The 17995-nt window shown below is 45.2% G+C and overlaps 1 long non-coding RNA gene across 2 annotated transcripts; it reads right to left on the bottom strand.

The window, feature by feature from the left end:
- Positions 1 to 1060: 1060 nt before the first annotated feature.
- On the bottom strand, positions 1061 to 2397 carry LOC136794566 (uncharacterized). Of its 2 annotated transcripts, none has more exons than XR_010841547.1 (3): positions 2194 to 2397; positions 1581 to 1664; positions 1061 to 1343 (listed from the first exon to the last, which is right to left on the bottom strand). It is a non-coding gene; the product is annotated as an uncharacterized lncRNA (long non-coding RNA). The 2 variants fall into 2 exon arrangements; XR_010841548.1 differs by having other exon boundaries at positions 1585 to 1664.
- Positions 2398 to 17995: the final 15598 nt, after the last annotated feature.

Raw genomic sequence — 17995 nt, 5'->3', positions numbered from 1 at the left:
GCCTTGGGGTTCACAGCCCCCAGGCTGTCCTCCCTTTCCCACATCCCCCTGCCAGATGTGGCCCAGGGGTTGGGGGGTGCTGCAGCCCCAAGATCCCTAGAGCACCCAGCCCCCCGTCCATGTCTACTCATCTCGGCCAGGGCCCCTTCCAGCGGGTGAGGGCTCCTGGGAGAGAGGCCATGGGCGTCCCACCCAGACACCTCTCTCCTTGGGGACCATGATGTCCCTGACGGGGTGGGAAGGGCCTGGAGTGGGGAGCTGGAAAGAAGCAGGGACACTGCAGGGACTTGAACCCTGGCCCAGCAGTACCAGGCGTGCCACCACCAGCGCCTTTTGCTTTTTTCCTGCTCATTTTCTCACAGACTCAAAGGTGAAAAGCAAAACCTGGACGCAGCCCGCAGCGCGTCCAGGAAAAAAAACACCTGCGGCGGCTCCGTGCCTCCCGCCCCCCAGGCTTACTCCTCCCTCCCCTGACACCTTTCCAAGGCACAGCCGGGGGACACACGGCCCCTCAGCCACACGTCTCCTGTCGCGCTGGCTGCGTGGCCCAGCCGCAGGAGCGCGTGAAACCAGACAGGCAGACTGAACCGCAAGTGACGGTCCTGCTGGTTCTGGGACAGCGTCCGCAGTGACAAGATGCGTGTGTGTACAGAAAGAAACCTCCGAGATCCTGACACTGGGAGGTCACCTCTGTGCAGCAGAGCCGGGATGGGGTGGCGGGGGAAGAAATTTTACTTTCATTTTATACTTTTTCCATGGCTTGAATTTTTAACTCTAGGCAAATTACTTTTATAATTAAAGGCAAAAATCTTAATTTTTTTGTTAGAACAGGAAGTCTAAGAACGAGGGGAACTTGAGCGCCCTGGCCTGGCCTGAATGCCAGCGGTCCTCCAGGTCTGCCGTGCCCCGGCCACGTGGGGTCACGCAGACGCGCCCACCTGCCACACCTCTGCTGCCCCCCATCTCTCCGTCCCGGTCTGCTATGGACCCCTCCTGGGAACTGCCGTTACTTTAAAACGAGGCCGGAACGCCCCCGCGGAGGGCAGGTCGCAGTCCCGAGAGGTTACAAAGGAGCTCAGCCCGGAGCTGCCCCCAGGCCTCCCTCCCAGCGCGCGGCCCGCAGTACCCACTGCTTCCGGGCCGGGCTCTGCCTCCCCGGGGCCCACGGCGGGTCCAGCGGGCGCACTACCCTCCTCCGCGGCGCCAGCTCCGAAGTTCCCGTCCAGGAGTCGGCCTCTCACAGGGGGTGGGCTCCTGCACCCCTCCTGCCCGCCCTGATGAGTTCGGAAGCCTCTTCCCAGCAAGGTCCGGATGAGAGGCTGAGGCCCAGAGAGGGCTGACACCTGCTCAGGGTCACACAGAACAATCAGGCCAGGCTGAGGAATGTGAGTGGAGCCCCGTTCACACCCCCCCCCAAGGTCTGGGACCCATCAGGTGGGCTCAGAGCCAGGCCCGAGGGCCCAGCCTCTGTCCCCCTCAGCCCATCTCCCTCACGTCCCTGGCCCTCTTTCTAGCCCACCTCCCCTCACAGCCTCCCTTCAGCTTCGTCCCCCAACACACCACAAGGGGCACACACTTACTTACTGCAGCAGGAGAGAGGGGTGTGCGCGACCATCTAAGTCCCAGGCTGACGGTGAAGCAACAAAGCTCTGCCAAAACACACTCTGCAAGACGAGCAAAGCGTCACTTCAGCATGTGAGTGACCAGGCCCTCGCAATTTTTACCTTGGGAAACGCAGAGAGTTATGTACACAGGGAAATATGCACCGGTTACAGGAGTAAAAAACTAAATGGCTTCAAGAAACCCCCACACACTCATAGTCGGTGAGCAAAGATAAGTGTGTCGCTGGCTTCTTAGAGCCGTCTGGAGGGCACAGGGCAGTGAGCAAGGAGGACTAAGCAACTGCCCCTTCCCGCTGGCTGGCGGGGAACGCCAACCAGAAGCTGCCATGAGGTACGCGAGGGGATCGGCCCCAAGACGTCTGTGACTGTGTCATCCATCATCGCAAAACGCCGGACCCAGCCGCGTCGGCCTGCAAGGCGGCACTGACAGGCTCACACCCTGGAACGCCCCAGAGGGCCTCAACCAGAACGGGTGGATGATTTCAGCAGGGTAACCGTGCCCAAAACGTAACCGGAAGTGGAAAAAGCAAAGGAACCACCCATCACAACCGTGTAAAATAAACACACATACATAGGCAGAAAGATGGAAAAGTAGATAGTTTCAAATTTCAGTTGAAAATAACTCTCGACAGGTACTTCAGTCAAGTGCAAACAAGACCCGGCCAGGCTGGCGGTGGGGTGGGGTGCAGGTGCAGGTCCGCCCTGCCTATATCAGACAAAGTGAATTCCAAGCAGAGAGCAGTCCACGCAGGAGGAATCTCAATGTTCCAATCGTGCTGCTGCAAAACATAGAACAGAACTGATAAGCCGCCTTGGGGGAAGGGGAGAGAACCGGAAGTGGTGGTGAGAATGTAATCACACTTCTCGCCTACAAAACGATACAGTGGATTTGGACTGGACCAAAAAACACGCGGAGGGACTAATCCAGAACGTGGAACGTATCAGAGAGTACCTTCTCGACTGCCATGGAACATCTACGAAAATAATCACACTTCAAGCAATGAAGAAAGGGAGACATTGATTCAAAAAAGCAGTAGTTTTTTTGACATTTTAAAGCATACTCTTAAATAACTATGGTCAAATTATACATCAGAACTGAAACCACAAAGCATATAGGAAATAAGGACAATAAGGTCTTTCCCAAATACAGCCAGGAGGCCTTCCCTTGCCCCGGGGGTCCCATCCTGAATTTCCACGGTGGTCCCGCCAGAAACGTAACAAACACGTTCCTGTCCTAACAGGGGCAGGAACGGTGGAGGCCCACTCGCTCCCAGAGCCTGCAGCTTCACACAGATCGAGAGGGATGCCCTAGCACTGTTTTTGTCCCCATTTTACCAGGGAGGAAACTGGCTTCAAGAATTTAAGGAATCTGGCCAAAGGCATGTGCTGATAAGCAGCAGAGCAGGTAACAGGGACCGGCTGCCAGAGCCACGCTCAGAGCTGCCGCCTGGACTGTCTGCCTTTCCTGAGGTCCTGACGCCTGCCTGCCAAGGCCCCGAGTCTAAGTGGACCCTCTGGTTCATTTCTCTGTCGACAAAATAGAGCTGCAGTCCCGGAAAGGTTTGTTTCAGAAGTCACAGGAGGGCTTAATATTCCATCAATCCAACTAATCATTAGACAGTGAAAGGAGAAAAACGTGACGCTCATCTCCAAAGATTCAGGAAAGACATTTTAATAAATCTATATCTATTACTGATTTAAAAAATAAAACAGAAACTTCCTCACAATCTAGTAACAAATGATCCCAGCATGTCTGGCAGTGATGCCAGCTGACATCACACACAAAGGGACAGCACTCCTCATCTGCTTCTTATTTAAGGTTTACACTCTTTTCTTTGCCTCCAAACAACTGTGGTTCACAGAAGACACTCTCCCAAACCTTAATTCACACAACACCTTGAGATTTTTTTTTTTGGCCACTTTTGAGTTCAGTGGTCCTATTTTTTTCCTTAAATCAACTCACTTTTAAAATATAAATTTATTTTATTTCAAAGGACAATATCAGGAAAGTAGAATCATTGGGACTTCCCTGGTGGCGCAGTGGTTAAGAATCTGCCTGCCAATGCAGGGGACACGGGTTCGAGCCCTGGTCCGGGAAGATCCCATATGCCGCGGAGCAACTAAGCCCGTGCGCGTGTGCCACAACTACAAAGCCTGCGCTCTAGAGCCCTCAGGCCACAAGTACTGAGTTTGCACCTAGAGCCCGTGCTCCGCAGCAAGAGAAGCTACCGCCACGAGAAGCCGGTGCACTGCAGTGAAGAGTAGCACCCGCTCCCCGCAACTAGAGAAAGACCACGCAGCAACGAAAACCCAATGTAGCCAAAAATAAATATAAAATAAATTTATTTAAGAAAAGTAAGTAGAATCACAACCCACAGAATGGGAGAAAATATGAGCAAATCATATATCTGATAAGGGTATAGTTTCCAGAATATATAAAGAACTCTTACAACCCAATAATGAGAAGACAACCATCAATTAAAAAGTGGGCAAAGAATCAGTATAGACACTTCTCCAAAGAAGATATACACATGGCTAACAAGCACATAAAAAGGTGCTTGACATCATTTGTCACCAGAGAAAGGCAAATCAAAATTATATTATACTACCTTCATGTTCATTAGGGTGGCTACAACCAAAAAGTCAGAAAAGAACAAGTGTTGGCAAGAATGTGGAGAAACTGGAACCCTCATACATTACTAGCGGGAATGTAAAATGGTGCAGCTACATTGAGAAACACTTTGGCAGTTCCTCAAAAATTTAAACATAGAGTTGTATGACCCAGCAATTCCACTCTTAGGTATACACCAAAAAGAGAGTTTAAAACTTCTCTTTGCACAAGAACCTGTACACAAATGTTCACAGAAGCATTACTCCTAATGGCCAAAACAGTGGAAACAACCCAAATGTTCAACCGATGAATGGATAAACAAATACGGTATATCCATACAATGGAATATTATTCAGCCAAAAAAGAAATGAAGTATTATTACATGCCACAACATGGATGAACCTTGGAAACATTATGCTATGTGAAATAAGATGGACACAAAAGGACAAATATCATATGATTCCACTTAGACGACGTATCAAGAATAGGCAAATTCAGAGATGGAAAGTGTAATAAAGGTTACCAGGGACAGTTGGGGGGCGGGGGTGGGGGGAAGATGGGAAGATGTCAGGGGAGAGAGCTGTTTGGGATGATGAAAAAGTTCTGGAAATGGATAACGGAACATTAGTGTGTGCTCACATTAGTGAACACACACTATGTTCATAACACAGTGAACATACTAAAACCCACTTAATCGTACACTTCAAAAGCATGAATTTTATGGTATTGTGAATATTTCAATTTAAAAAAGGAAAAATAAATCTATTTTATCTAATTTTAAAAGGAAACTTTGTATTACCACCACAAATGGAAAACAAAGAATTTTCCAATACATGTTAAAATACACAAATATTAAAATTTTAAATGTGTATCAGCAGATCGCCCCAACTCATTTTGAGGACCGCCAGCAGGACAATCAACCCCTTGGGCGACTTGATGTGGGGTGCCGGGGGCTTATGGGCACCTCCCAGGGCCCAGCCTGAGCCTCCTTCCCCATTTGCCGGTGACAGATCACACCAGAGGGTCGGATGGGAACAAGACCACAATGTAATTAGAGCCAATGCCAAGAAGACAGGAGAGAAGCATGACAATGGAATAAATCACATAGATAATACAGTCATTAAAGATGATGTTAGGGCTTCCCTGGTGGCGCAGTGGTTAAGAATACGCCTGCCAATGCAGGGGACACGGGTGCCCTGGTCCGGGAAGATCCCACATGCTGCGGAGCAACTAAGCCCGTGTGCCACAACTACTGAAGCCTGCATGCCTAGAGCCCGTGCTCCATAGCGCACTGCAACAAAGAGTATCCCCTGCTCGCGGCAAGTGGAGAAAGCCCGCATGCAGCAACGAAGACCCAACGCAGTCAAAAATAAATAATAATAAATTAAATTTTAAAAAAGATGATGTTAGTTACTTGGAAACCCCAAGAGAACAGTGCTCACTCCATGTCTGGAAAGCACCAAGTACAACGCTTACATTGCTTCATTAACCCTTATCCCACCCACTTTTCTTTTCTTTCTTTTTAATTTTTTTTGGGGGCCACACCACTCAGCTTGCAGGATCTTAATTCTCAGACCAGGTACTGAACCCGGGGCCACAGCAGTGAAAGCACCGAGTCCTAACCACTGGACTACCAGAAAACTCCTCAACCCACTTCTTAGTAGATAATAAGATTATCCCCTCATATTTCCCCATATAGATGGGGAAACTGAGGCAGAGAGATGGTCACACAGAAATGAGGCAGGTCCAGCATGAAATCAGGTCATCTGACTCGAAAGACTACACTTTTAGCCAAGATACTATTACTGCCTCTCAACTGGTAATGAAGTACAGCATATTTATTTATAAAATACATATGTAAAACAAGTTTTACCATATGCTATCATAATCAGAAATTTTAATAGAAAAACTTATTCAACCACAATACAGAACAGAACATTTCCAGAACAAGCTTTGCAAATGTGCTTTAATTGTTTGAGGTATAAAATTCCTGAGGGACATGAAAATCATTCTATCCTGAATGAACAGGGAGACCAGTTCCTAAATGGGCAGCCAATAAAAATCCAAATACTTTTAAAAAGAATGGCAGGGGCCTGTATTACCAAATTATTAAAAGCAGATATTATAAAGCTAAAATACTTAAAACACTGGGTTGGCACGAGGAAAGACAGACCAGTGGAACAGACTGAAAAGTTTAGAAACAGACTCAGTTCAAGTATTTAGCCCATAATTAACAAGCAGCATTTCAAATCAGTAGAGAAAGTAGAATTAGTCAGTAAAAGTGTGGGAAAATTTGTTTACCATTTTGAAAGAACTAAATTTGATTCTTACCGCATACTGTAGACCAAAACAACTTCTAGATGGAGTAAAAAGTTAAATGTCAAAAGTGAAACCACAAAAGAACCAGACATGACACCGAAGTACATAACCCTAATAATAAAATTAGCCAGATTTGGCTACAAAATTTTAGACCATCGGCAAGAAACCATCAGCAAGATCCAAGATGTAAATTTAAAAGGTAAACTACAAACTTGAAAAACATTTCATAGTATCTGTGGGTAAATGTCCTCAACATAAAAAAGAGTTCTCAGGAAGCAATGAAAATAAAAGTGAAGCACAAAGCAGGTGCACAGGTCAGCTAACAAACACGAAGAGTGCACATTCAGCTTTACAGAGTCAAAATGTGCACATTAAAACACCGAGACAGGGCTTCCCTGGTGTCACAGTGGTTGAGAGTCCGCCTGCTGATGAAGGGGACACGGGTTCGTGCCCCGGTCCGGGAAGATGCCACGTGCCGCGGAGCGGCTGGGCCCGTGAGCCGTGGCCACTGAGGTCCGGAGCCTGTGCTCCGCAAAGGGAGAGGCCACAACAGTGAGAGGCCCGTGTACCACAAAAAAACAAACAAAAAAAACCCACCGAGACACTGCTTAAACTTCCGGCGAGCCAAGATAAAAACAAACAGGGAAGGGCCAGGCTGAGCTGTGCTGGCCTTTCAGGAAGGCACTTAGCAACGTGACTCAAAAGCTTTCATACCGGCCATGACCTCTGAGCCAGTAATGTCACTGTTAAGAAATTCCCTTAAGGAAAAAATCACAGTCTCAGAAAACAGAGAAAAAGCATCCTAGTGAAGTTCAACAGTAAATCAGAAAAAATCATAATTAGAAAACAGAATTGTGTTTGGTTGAAAAACAAGCCCATACAGATCATCTCTGAAGAGACGCAGGTCACCACTGACACACGGGTGAAACAGTAAAATAACTGAAGGGAAGGCTTGGCTGTCTCACCTCCAGGCACCCTCCGCTGGCCTCTAGTACAGACACCGCGAGCCCAGTACAGGAGGGGTGGGCTGACCCCGAGGAAGGGCCGGGCTGGGGGGCTGGGGAGGACGGTCAGTGAGGGGACAAACAGGCCACCTCAGCAGCCCCTGAAGCAACTGACGCGTGCCGGACTGGACAACGTTATGGGGATGGTGGCCTTGAGGCACCAAAGAAAAGGCAAATTCTGGCCTGTGTAATCTCTCTGACAAGGCAGGAAAGCAAGCGAGACATTTTGTAAACAGTCCATCACGTGTGGACAGGAGAAAAAGGCAGTTCGGGGTCAGGTGCTTGTTACTAGAACAGGATTCCACTTAGACGTTCCACGTACAGGGGCAGAGGTTTAGAATGCAAACCCCCCCAGCCAAACTCCCCTCCTAGAACGTGACCTCTTAGAATATGCCCAATTCATTTTCCACACTGGGTTTGCATAAATGTATTGGGGCATTTTTAGCAGTGCGTTTCGGAGCATTTCATCTGTAAAGTCCATTGAACTGGACGTTATCACTTCAACAGCAACAAGTAACCATCAGACACAACAAAAAAACATGGAAGTGCTGTGATGCGGGTGGTCATTAGAATGGGTGTCAAGGGCTCTCAGGAGGCAGGTTAGAACACCCAGACACACGTTAATAGGGATATGGTTAAAATAACTATATGATCATGTGCAAGACTATTATGGAGTCATGAAAACAATAAAGAAATGCAGCCTAATTGACCACAGCTTTCCACATCCCATGAAGCCAAACTAAACACACGTGAGTAAATGGGAGGACAATCCTTATCCTTGCACAGGAAGACAACAGCATGAAGACATCATAAGGAAGGAAAAGTAAACGTGCAAGAATAGCCGGGAAAATTCAGGAAAGTGAAATAATGAGGTAGGACTATCCTTACCATATAGTAAAGCACAGAACTAGGAACTGGCACATGAACAGATGGATAAATGGTGAACAGGTGTACTAATCAGTAAATGGTGTAGGGACAATACACTGATTATCCCTAAGTCACTCATTATGACAAAATTAAGTCCAGCTAGAGCTAAGATTCAAATAAAAATAAAACCTTAAAAGAACAGGGCAAAACACGAGGTTTAACAAAAAATAATCTTGAGCTGGATTAGTCTTTCTGAACTACTCATAAAATCCAGAAGCCATGAAAGAAAACATTCATAAGTAAGTATAAATATGTTTTAAAACTCTTGAACAGCAAAAAATTTTAAAGCATAAAATTTAAAGGTCAATGACAAAGAGTATTTGCAGCACAAATGACAGAGTTAACTTCTTTAATATGTAAAGAGCTCTTAAAAATCCCTAAGTACACATCCTAATAGAAATGCAAATCAGACTACAATGAAATACTATTTTCACTTTTCATATAGACAAATAATCTAGTTCAAGGACACAAGGTGTAGGGAACGGTCAAACGGAACAGCCTCCCTAGAGTGTAAGCTGGTAGCTCCCTCACGTTTGGAAAAGTACATGGGGTGTGGCCCAGAATTCCCCTCAAAGGAAACGTTCCCCACAGACACAGTTGCCATGTACATAAAAACACATGGAGACAGATACTCAGGATAGACATTATATACGGCAAAAATTGCTAGAAACAATCTTAATTGTTCCCCAAAAGGGGAATGGATAATTCGAACACGCACTACCACACAGATACTGAAGAGCCAAGGCAGACCACGAATACAGATACACAGTGAGCTCCTCGATGTTCTGTTAACTGAACCACCCAAAGTGCAAGACAGGGCATGTGGTATACCAGGACCTCACAGCTAAATAGGTACAAGAATTCTCTGGAAGGAAATTCCAGCAACTAACTGGCCACAATAGCTGCCTCTGTGGGAAGGGAGGCCAGGGGTTAGAGAAAGACATCACAGTATCTCCTACAGGGTTTGAATTTTAACACGTGCGGGTATTACTTTGAGCATTTTTTACACCTTTTAAGTTAAACAAATTAAAAGAGCCTTTGCCCTTGGGGTCAGCTCAGGGCAGAGGCAGGGCCTTGATTTGACATACAGACGGCAGGTCACACAGTTGTGTCATCGACAGAAGAGTATGGGGGACAGTGTACGGATCACCCCAGAAGCTGAGGGGAGAGAGTAAGGCTGCTGGGATAGATCCTGTGCCCTGTAGTTCCCAACCTCAAGTTCCTCGTGATCCTAAGAGGTGAGTGACAGACAGAGCGGGTTCACACCTGTGCTCCTGGCACCTGGTGGCCTCTTAGGGAGCAAGTACTTAAGTCAGACAGCAGCCAAGCCTGCGCTGAAAGGCAGGAGAGGGAGCAGACTGTGCCCCACCTGAACGCACTGCTTTCCCGAGGACCAGAAACGCCTACAGACAGATGCCAGGCGAAGTGACTTCAGGAGACCAAACAAACAAGTAACATAATTAAATGCTACTTTTTGCAAATGTCACATCTGCTTTCCTAGAAGTTTGTTTTTCAACCTGCTTAGGGGAAGAACACTGGGAAGTGGGCTATGAGGTTTGTTAGGTCTTTTTATTTTGTGCTAAGTAAGTCAGACGCCATCTTAAGCTAAAGTCTGGTATGGACAAGTAGTTTCAACTGAATTCCCCGACACATTAGGAGAAGGCCAGCATTACTCTACTTTGGCAGCAGAAACCCGCAACCCACCTCACAAGACTGAACGCCCCAGACCCTGACAGCACCAGGGTGGGAGAGCTGCAGTGCGGGGCTGTGCGGAGCAGGCGTGCATGTCTGGAGCTCATGTTTCCTGCAGGCATCACGATCTGAGGGCTTGCATAGCGTGTGCACGAAGAAGTATTTATAAGAAGCTCGCTGCAGCAGTTTGCTATGGCCAGAAAACCCTGGCGATAACCTTAGAAGCCCGTCGACAGGAAAATGGTTAAAATGACCATACCAACATGTACAAGATTAAATATTACAGAGTCATGAAAATAATAAAGTAGTTGCAGAACAGTACATATTGTATGTTTCCATTTTAGAGCACATAATAATAATAGGATAAACTGTTGTATGTCCATGGAGGGAAAATATCTGAAGGAATATAAATGAAGTTGCCATTACTAATTATTCTTGGGAGAAGAACTATAGAGAAACCTTTATCTTCTACATTGTTTTCCCACAGTGTTTAAGATTTAAATGCAAGGTAATTTATAAAGGGATTAATATAAATTCTGCCACAAACATACACTCCACAGTCCCATCCATTACTACAGTACATAGTATAGTAACATGAGCAATGAACTTACCCGAATCTGCAAAGTTTTGGTCCCTTTGAGAGTTGCTACAATGCAGAGACAAGTGGAGAACAAAGCCATAGTGTGACATGGAACAGACCGTTCGGCTGGGGACGCTCACGACATGAGTAATTTAAAAAATTATACCTCAAGAAAATCACAGATGATTGTGCCTTGGACTCTGGCACCCCGTCAGCATCAATCCCACAAATGTTAAGTCCACAGATGCCAAGAGTCCAGTGTACCATCAAAGACTCAGTGGGTCACTGTGAATGCATGACGGATCAAAGAAGGCAACTGGCAGCAATTTAAAAGCTTGCCATACAGAGTGTCCAAGAGGATATGGACAAACAGATACTTTCATACTCAGGTACGCCCACTCCGGAGGACGACAGGGCAGAATTGAGCAAAATGTCTGACCCAGCAATTCCGCTTTTTGATACCTACTCTCGTGTGTGGGCACACGGGACACACATGATGATGATCACACAGCAACCGAAAGGACTGGAAAGAGTGTAAATATCCACCAGTAGCAGAATGGCTAAATAACTCGTGGAACGTCCAAGTGAAGGAATACTACACAGCAGTTTGATACGATGATGGCAGTTCTACATGTACTCATGTGACTCTCCCTACTGCTAAGCGAAAAAAGCAAGTCAATAATGATATACAGTATAAAACAGTATTTTCCCACTTATAACCTATGTTCTTTGAATACTAGATGTGGATAAACACACACAGAAAAAGGTCTGGAAGGAAAAGCAGCAGGCAGGGTGAGGGCAGCGGTGCATATTGGAAGTGCCGCCCCGGTCAGTCAGGCTTTAATTCTGTGTAACATGAGAGCATCCACCTACCACTTATCCAACTGCACTGACCAGAGTAAGAGAAGCAACGGGAAAAACCGATTAATTGTGTTATAGTCACATAGAGACTCCAAATGAACTACACACAAGGTAAAGGGTGAATCTTAAAATCATTAAATGAGAATAATTCTGTAAGCTTATATACAACATAATACCTTTTCTATAAAGTTAAAAACAACTGAACTGAAAATTATAGTTTAAAAAACACATTTAGGTAAGTTTTTTCTGTTTGCAAAGTTATATCAGAAGAAAGCAAGTAAAAGATAAACCTAGTATTGAGGACGAGATGATTACTTTGGCCTAGAAGGAGGCAGGGAGGGAGCTGGCCAGGACCACACAAGCAGAGGAAGTTACTGCCTGTACATACACTGAACAGAAGATTAAAAAATGCTTGCCACATTATTAAAAACCTCAAGGAACCAAATAAAGAGAGCCATATTATGTCTTGAACCAAAGATTAACCCAGTTCTGTGTGCTCAAGTTCCAACAAGGAGAGGGAATATGCTTGCCTTGAGAGGAGTATCATAGCTTCCACTTACTAGATTTTATAACATAATGAATAGTAACAGTCATTAAACTTCATTGCATTTGATTAGAAACAACAAAAGCTAGAGACTAAAAATTTGAGAAGCAGATTCAAGCAGATAATTACAAGAAGCTGACATTGACAGACCTGGAACAAAAGAGCAAAGACAGTATTTACTCAGTAAAAGTCTGACAGTTCAACTCTATCAGTGTAATTAACTTAGATACACTTTATGGGCTGGATTCATAAGTCCTTAAATGGAGAAAAGCATTTATCGTAATGTGGCAGTACATACGTGTTTATCTACTAAAGAAAAAGTAATCAGAAGCAAACCCAATAGTCTCATTTGTTGTTATTATTAGACTTGTTACAACAATTTTTAAAAAGTTTTTGTATAATAGATACTTTTCGAGCACAAATACAAAAGGAAAAAATGAGAATAAGTTTGACAACTACTGGCAAAAGCTTCATGATCTTTATAAAAATCAATATAGAAATTTTATATGGTAAATGGTCAAAGAGGGAGAATGCAGATGGTAAATCAAGTGGTAAAACAGTAATTACAGAAGTACAGACTGACTACTAAACTACTTTTTAAAGTAGCAATAAATACTTCATAACATTGGATTTAGCAACAATTTCTTGGACGTGACGCCAAAAGCACAGGTAACAAAAGTAAAAATAGATAAATTGAATTACATCAAAATCAGAAACTTCTGTGCAAAGTACACAACAGTGGAAAGGCAACCTATGGAATAGAAAAACGTATTTGTGGGCTTCCCTGGTGGCGCAGTGGTTGAGAGTCTGCCTGCGGAAGCTAAGGGATGCGGGTTCGTGCCCCGGTCCGGGAAGATCCCACATTCTGCAGAGCGGCTGGGCCCATGAGCCATGGTTACGGAGCCTGTGCTCTGCAACGGGAGAGGCCACAACAGTGAGAGGCCCGCGTACCACACACACACACACACAAAAAAGTATTTGTAAACCACATATCTGATAAAGGGTTAATATCCTAAATATATAAATAACTCCCATAAATCAATGGCAACAAAAAAGTAAACCATTTTTTTAAAATGGGCCAAGGACTTGAAAAGACATTTCTCCAAAGATATACAAATGGCCAAATCACATGAAAAGATGCTCAACACCACTAATCATTAGGGAGGTGCAAATCAAAACCACAATGAAATATCATTTCACACCCATTAGGATGGCTGTTACTAAAAAAACAAGTATTGTTGAGGATGTGGAACCTTGTAAACTGTCCGCAGGAGTGTAAAATGGTGCAGCTGCTATGGAAAATAGTATGGCAGTTCCCCCCAAAATTAGAAATAGAAATACCCTATGATGCAGCAATACTGCTTCTAGGTGTGTATACAAAAAAATTGAAGGCAGTGTCTCAAAAAGGTATCTGTACACCCATGTTCATAACAGCATTATTCACAGTAACAAAAGCGGAAGCAACCCAAATGTTCACGGGTGAATGGATAAACAAGATGTAGTACGTCCATACAATGGAATACTCTTTTAAAAGGGAAAAAAACCTTGACACACGCTACAACATAGATGAACCTAGAGAACATTATGTGAAGTAAAATCAGCCAGTCACAAAAAGACAAATACTGTATGATTCCACTTAATATGAGGTACCCAGTGTCAAACTCATAGAAACAGAGAAGTAGAATGATGGTTGCCAGGGGCTGGGGGAGAAGGGAATGAGTGAGGAGTTTAATGGGTATAGAGCTTCAATTTTGCAAGATGAGAAAGTTCTGGAGATTGGTTATATTCACAACAATGTGAATATACTTAACACTACTGACCTATACAGTAGAATGGTTAAGATGGTGAAATTCATGTTATGCATATTTTACCACACATTTTTTTAGAAAGTAGCAATAAATAAAATAGAAAAACCTGATGTTAGTGATTATGAAGGGAAATGGATAAACTCACAAGAGAAGTGTAAGGTTTCTGGAGAGTATCTGAGAGTCTGTGGCAAGAGTTAGAAAACCATGCATACTCAGTGACCAGGCAACGCCACCCTAGAGAACAGAAATGTATGCATATACTTGTACCGATACATATTTACATATTTTCACAAAACTTCCAGAGATGCTCATAGCAGCACAATCGAAAATAGTCAAAACACTGTTTACAACTCAAGCGACTGGCTCAACATCCTAGAGCATGAGCACAATAGGATAAAATAATGCAACGGAATGATATTTTCTGAGGTCATGGCCCCCTTCAGCAAGCTTATGCTTTCCATGGAAAAATGCACATACAGTTTCAGAGCACTCACAGACCTCTACAAGTCCTCCACGGAATTCCCATGGGAGAATTTAAGAATCCTGAGAAAAAACCACTTCCAACGAGTTTATGGACTCTGCTGATATACGGAAGTGTGGGCGCAAACAAAATTAAGTGCAATATACCAGAACAGTCCAGAACACGCGCTCGGATTACACTACATGAAAGGCCCAGAGCAAGGCGGGCAACTAGAGGATGAGGAGAGGGAACCAGAAGGAAGCAGACTGATCTGAGGCTGGGCAATGAAGGGCAAGAGGGAATCACGGTACGTGCTCAGTGAGGAGTGGCTGAAATCTGGACGTCCATTTCCCCCATTTCACAGGTGAGGAAAGCAGGCCCGGCGAGGCTCAGTGATGCGCTCCCAGTCGGAAGAGCAGAAAGAACCACACGTGTCTGTCTGCACCTGCTTTTGACCACCCCGCCCCCACCCAGGGCCGAGGGTTGGGCGCAGTTAACACAGCAGCCACCCGCCCCTCGCCCCTCAGGTCTTCGGTGAATGGTTCCGTCGCGACAACAAGCCTCCCAGCTGAGGCAGCTCTCTGCCACTCCGTCACCTGGCCGCGGGAAGGTGGGTGCTGGGAGGGAGCAAGCCTCCCCTACTACACACACAACAGACTGCACAGTCAGCTCCGGCTGGAGTGTATGTTAAATGTAAACAATGAAGCCATACGACTGTCACAAAATAATACAGATTAATATGTATATACTTTTGGCATAGGGGAGATCTAAGCATAACAGGAGTACAGAAACCATAAAGAGTGACAACCTCAGAAAAACTGTTACTTCTGTATGTTTGAAACACAATAAACAAATGAAAAGGCAACCTACAAACTGGGAAAAATATTTGCATCAAACATACGAAGCACTATTAATATATAAGTGCTTTTACAAAACCATCAACAGAAAAATGAACCATTAAGAAGTGTAAAGTCACACATGCACGCACGTAACAACACTGCAAATGGTCAATCAACACACAGATACTCAGTGTCACTAACAGTGCTCACACCCACTGGTAAAGCAGCCTGGATCCACCCAGGAAGCAAAGGTGTTTAGTATGACACTGCCCACTCGGAGAAAAAGGGGAGACAGCTAGGTTTACCTCAAGAGTGAGAATGCTGATTTACAAAATCCCTCCCTGGAGGGGAGGGATTGCAATTTAGCAATAGGAACCTGAAGTCTTAAGAAGTCTGACATAGGCAATTCACGTGTAGAAATGTATTTATGTATCCCAAAGAAATATCAGATGTGATCAAAGTTTGAGCTACAGGGGTCATCACACCGTTACTTCCTAAGAGAAGAAAAACTGTTAAATAACTTATATGTCATCTAAATGAGAGTAAATTGATAAAGGCATACAATAGACGGTATGTCACTACAAAAGATGCTTCCAGTGCCAGGAAAAGATGTTCACTGTATATTAGGTGAAAAGAGTTGCACAACAGAATTTACAGTATAATTTCACTTCTGTATAAAAAGGCATATATCCTATGCATAGGGGGAAAAAACCTCTAGAAGCAAAGATGCCAGCAACAATTGTCAATAGATTACTGAGGATTTTGCTTACATCATTTTTCTTAGTTGTAAACCTTACAATAATAAACCCTTTTTACGACATGAAAACTCAACTAAGAGTTATTTAAAAGAAAAGAGAAGGAAGTCCGTGCAGCACTGAGGGGCCCTGGAGGGTAGAGGCCTCCAGCAGGCAGTGTCCTACGCAGAAGACGGAGGTGGTAGAGGGGGCTGCCCTCACCCGGAGCAAGGTCAAGGCCACATTCCCGGGGACACACATCTTCACATCTTTCTTATTTTTGCTATCTTCCTCTTGCCATTTCCAAACTGCACCAGTGTATTTTTGGTTAAATATGAACATTTAAAACATACCACAAATACCTGAAGCCTGTTTTGGCATTTCATTCAATGTCAGCACTGCACAATAACAAGTACTGCTCAAGGCCAGAGGTTAACATTTCCTCCAGAAACTAAAGTACAGTCAGAGAGTTTAGCCCTGGCATGCCTAAGAGGTCCTAGGAGTCCCTTCACGGCCATAAGACAAACCAAGGGCAGACAACGGGGTGAGGTGGGGGTGGGTGGGGAAGGGCAGTTACCATCCAATTGCCCTTTGGTAACACAGGCCATTTCTGCAGTTAGTGTGTCCAACCTGGGCCCATAGAGGAGCCTCAACCAATACTTCCTCTCAGGCTATTCCTTTTTGAAAGAACTTCCAAATTCAACTCTTGCTATTCTTATATCCCATCACTTTTAATTTGCATCAGATCACCATTTTCTACCTGACTTCCACAAGCCCACTCACTGAATTTCATTGTACGATCCAGCACCTCTGAGAGTTCGGAGGGAAGGCTGAGGTCAGATCTACATACGACGATGCAAGCTGATTAGCGAAGATCACCAACACTGTCATCAACACCTGCGACCCATCCCACCCTACGTGAGGATAATAAAGGGTAAAGAACAAGCCCAGGGGCCCCAGACAGGGCAGAGGCCAGGAGGGCATGGACATAGCCTTCAGCTGCCTGCTGTGCGCCTGTACTGTATCAGGCCCCACTTTACAACCCCTTCCAATGACAAACATTTATACCCCGGTGGAGAAATTCTTTATCAGCCCACCACCTCTGCTACCCAGAGGCGTTCGTAGCAATTACCCTCAAGTCTGGAAGCAAGAGTTTAGTAATCACCGTATAAAAACAAGAGGAGAAACAAGTTCTGAAAAGAGGGCAAGGCAGGTGGAGGAGGACGGGGTAAAAAGCAAGAAGGGTAAGGTAGGAAAGGAAGCCTAGACTGTTCTGGGGAAACTGAGGAGCGGGGTGGCAAGCAGGGGGAGGATCCTTGACCCTGCACAGCGGTGCCCACTCTTGGTAGGGCTGTGAGCCCCGGACAGGCAGCTTGCAGGTGGGCACCTAACTCCACAGTGTCTCAGGAGCGAACACGTGAGGGTTCATGTGGACAGAGGACGCAGGCAAACAGGAGGCACCAGTGAGGACAACAGCTGCTCTCCCAGCCCTTTGTTTTGGTCACGGCACAGCCTGTCCCATCCCCCTTTCCACTCCCTTGGAAACAACAGCCTCAGCAGAGGCTGGCAGTGGTTTCTATTCCAAGCCCAAAGTTTGTGTCCTGGGAAGCAAAACCTTATGGCCCCAAAGAATGAACACAGAACAGCGTCGGTACAAGAATGAGCTCCCAGGATGCGTTGCTGTTGCGCCTTCCCCACCCAGGACACAGGATCGACTTAGAATCACAACACATCCTCTGGATTCCAAACGCTCTACTCATGCCCTGGGCGTAGTCCTGGCCTGCTTAGCACTGCACTTAGACACAACTTAGCCCAAATTCTTTTGTCACTCACCAAAAGGAAAAAATTTAAGCCAACGTCAAGTTCTTTAATAAAATGAGAATGATGTGCGTTAAACCCAAATCCCAGATACATTCCAGCCTCCCAAAGATCACAAATACGTCAAATACATATTACATGTCTGTTCTATATTTAGCTGGTTTCCTCCAAGCAAA

The sequence above is a fragment of the Kogia breviceps genome, chromosome 7 (assembly GCF_026419965.1).
Source record: "Kogia breviceps isolate mKogBre1 chromosome 7, mKogBre1 haplotype 1, whole genome shotgun sequence".
NCBI classification, from domain to species: domain Eukaryota; kingdom Metazoa; phylum Chordata; class Mammalia; order Artiodactyla; family Physeteridae; genus Kogia; species Kogia breviceps.
This window is presented reverse-complemented; position numbering and strand designations above follow the sequence as displayed.